Genomic DNA, 3,669 nt, shown 5'->3' with positions numbered 1-3,669 from the left:
ATTGGCTTACCATGGAGCGAGATTGTATCAGTTTTGTGCGCAAGTGTCATCAATGCCAAATACACGGAGATTTGATTCATTCTCCACCATCCGAGTTGCACACAATGTCGGCACCATGGCCCTTCGTTGCCTGGGGCATGGATGTGATTGGACCAATTGAGCCGGCAGCATCCAATGGGCACAGGTTCATTCTGGTAGCCATTGATTATTTTACCAAATGGGTTGAGGCCAAGACATTCAAATCGGTGACCAAGAAAGCTGTGGTCGATTTTGTCCACTCAAATATCATATGTCGATTCGGAATCCCAAAGGTGATCATCACAGATAACGGTGCTAATCTTAACAGCAACTTAATGAAGGAAGTATGTCAACAGTTTAAGATTACACATCGCAACTCTACCCCATATCGGCCCAAGGCGAATGGAGCAGTAGAGGCAGCCAACAAAAACATAAAGAAGATACTTCGGAAAATGGTAGAAGGTTCAAAACAATGGCATGAAAAATTACCATTTGCATTATTGGGATACCGCACTACTGTTCGCACTTCAGTAGGAGCAACTCCTTATTTGTTGGTATATGGCACTGAAGCAGTAATTCCTGCAGAAGTTGAGATTCCTTCCCTTCGGATCATCGCCGAAGCAAAGATTGATGATGATGAGTGGGTCAAAACCCGTCTGGAACAGTTAAACTTGATTGATGAAAAACGATTGGCCGCAGTATGTCATGGTCAATTATATCAAAGAAGAATAGCAAGAGCATACAACAAAAAAGTGCGTCCACGGAAGTTCGAAGTGGGTCAACATGTGCTGAAACGTATTCTTCCACATCAGGTTGAGGCAAAAGGCAAATTTTGCCCCGAATTGGCAAGGACCATTCATTGTGACCAGAGTATTATCGAATGGTGCACTATGCTTAACAGATATTGAAGGCAAATGCATAGATATGGCGATCAATTCTGACGCGGTAAAAAGATATTATGCATAACTTTTGAATGTTTGTATTTAGCATTATTTCGAAGATTGGAATGACAAAGGCAATTTATTCTGCTATCCAAACACTATACCATTTGCTTCCCCTTCGAGCCATATTTGTTTCTTTCTTACCCTCTCTTGGAATCAAGAAAAATCAAATATGAAATAAAAAAAAGAAAAAAAAAAAGAAAAAAGAAAATCACTATTATCTATTGAACTACGTTTGACCTGATTCCTCAAAGAAGGATACGTAGGCGCCTCACGGCTCGGTCATAGGGTGCACAATATGCATAATGTGCACAAAAGAAACATCAAGAGACCCCAATCAAGAAAACTGGGGCAGGAGTTGTATTGGAAATAAGAAAAAGATTCCAAGAGTTGTAATTTTAAACCCATACCAAAACTGTTTAGTTTTTGATACCTTTCCATTTCCCACCACATACCAAAAAGACCTTTCGACCAATCTTAGAAAAATGCTGAGTCAAACAAATGAAGATGGTTCATAACACTCTGGTACAAACAAGAAAAGAAAGTAAAAATGAGAGAGTCTTATAGGTGAAAACCCACACGGGCACCATAAGGCGACGAAAGTTGAGAGAAAGTAAAATGAGAGTCTTATTGGTGAAAACCTTCGTAGGCACCATAAGGCGAAAAAGAAGTAAGAAATGAACAAATGAGGAAGGTTTATCGGTGAAAACTCTTTGAGATATTGCAAGTCCAACAGGTCTGTAAAATGAAAAATGAAGTTGGATTACGGAAATTTTGGGGAAAACAAAAATGAGACAATTGAAAGGAGATTGATTAAAAGACTGGGTTGATTAATCCAAATTGCATACCATGATCATTGGCGCCAGTGACTCCAATCAGATAAGTTTTTATTCCTTCTCCAACAGTCATCCAAATTTGGATTTTTCTTTTCATTCTATAATTGTCGAAATCAGCGTGTTTCGTCACTAATAATCTTACTTTTCTAAAGCTTTGAGATAAGTTTTATTCCAAACAAATAAGAAGGAATGTCAAGGTATACTACCAAGATTCAAGGTTACATGATGCAAAATACGGCCATGAAAGGCGGGAGATAAAAAGATATTGGTGTAAGAAAAGTGAAATCAAAAGTGGATCAGCAAAGTCAGAAGGGACATATGATTACAGTTAAAAGGATTTGAAGGAAAACATACAGAGGGAAATCCTATAGTCAAGGATCAATTACAAGGACAAACAGTCTTTCAACCATTTCAAGGCAACAAAACAAGACAGAGAAGCCCCACCGTCGGCGAGAATGCCCAGTTAACACTCCTGTTTTAAAACTAACAAAGTTTTCTTTAATTTTAAAATAAGGGCAAAAACAACATTTGTGTCAGGAAAAACCCGATGAAAAGAATTAAAGAAGTCAGGCGTCCACCTGGAGAATGAGGATGAGAATTAAAGAAGTCAGGCGTCCACCTGGAGAATGAGGATGAGAATTAAAGAAGTCAGGCGTCCACCTGGAGAATGAGGATGAAGAATTAAAGAAGGAATCAGGCGTCCACCTGGAGAATGAGGACAAAGAATTGAAGAAATCAGGCGTCCACCTCGAGAATGAGGACAAAGAATTGAAGAAATCAGGCGTCCACCTGGAGAATGAGGATAAAGAGATAAAGAAGAAGTCAGGCGTCCACCTGGAGAATGAGGATGAGAATTGAAGAAGTCAGGCGTCCACCTGGAGAATGAGGATGAAGAATTAAAGAAGTCAGGCGTCCACCTAGAGAATGAGGATGAGAATTAAAGAAGTCAGGCGTCCACCTGGAGAATGAGGATGAGAATTAAAGAAGTCAGGCGTCCACCTGGAGAATGAGGATAAGAATTGAAGAAGTCAGGCGTCCACCTGGAGAATGAGGATGAAGAAGTTAAAAAGAAATCAGGCGTCCACCTGGAGAATGAGGATGAGAGTTAAAGAAATCAGGCGTCCACCTGGAGAATGAGGATGAAAATTAAAGAAGTCAGGCGTCCACCTGGAGAATGAGGATGAAGAATTAAAGAAGTCAGGCGTCCACCTGGAGAATGAGGATGAGAATTAAAGAAGTCAGGAGTCCACCTGGAGAATGAGGATGAGAATTAAAGAAGTCAGGCGTCCACCTGGAGAATGAGGATAAGAATTAAAGAAGTCAGGCGTCCACCTGGAGAATGAGGATGAAGAAGTTAAAAAGAAATCAGGCGTCCACCTGGAGAATGAGGATGAGAGTTAAAGAAATCAGGCGTCCACCTGGAGAATGAGGATAAGAATTAAAGAAGTCAGGCGTCCACCTGGAGAATGAGGATAAGAATTAAAGAAGTCAGGCGTCCACTTGGAGAATGAGGATGAGAATTAAAGAAGTCAGGTGTCCACCTGGAGAACGAGGACAAAGAATTGAAGAAATCAGGCGTCCACCTAGAGAATGAGGACAAAGAATTGAAGAAATCAGGCGTCCACCTGGAGAATGAGGATGAAGAAGTTAAGAAGAAATCAGGCGTCCACCTGGAGAATGAGGATGAAAAGAATTAAAGAAGAAATCAGGCATCCACCTGGAGAATGAGGACAAAGAAAAGAAGCAGTCAGGCGCCCACCTGGAGAACAAGGGAATACAATTAAAGCAGACAGAAGTCAGGCACCCACCTGGAGAACAAGGGAATACAATTGAAGTGTTGAAATCAAAAGCCCGCTCATATGAGAAAGGAGCAC

The sequence above is a fragment of the Nicotiana sylvestris genome, chromosome 3 (assembly GCF_000393655.2).
Source record: "Nicotiana sylvestris chromosome 3, ASM39365v2, whole genome shotgun sequence".
Classification (NCBI taxonomy): Eukaryota; Viridiplantae; Streptophyta; class Magnoliopsida; order Solanales; family Solanaceae; genus Nicotiana; species Nicotiana sylvestris.
This window is presented reverse-complemented; position numbering follows the sequence as displayed.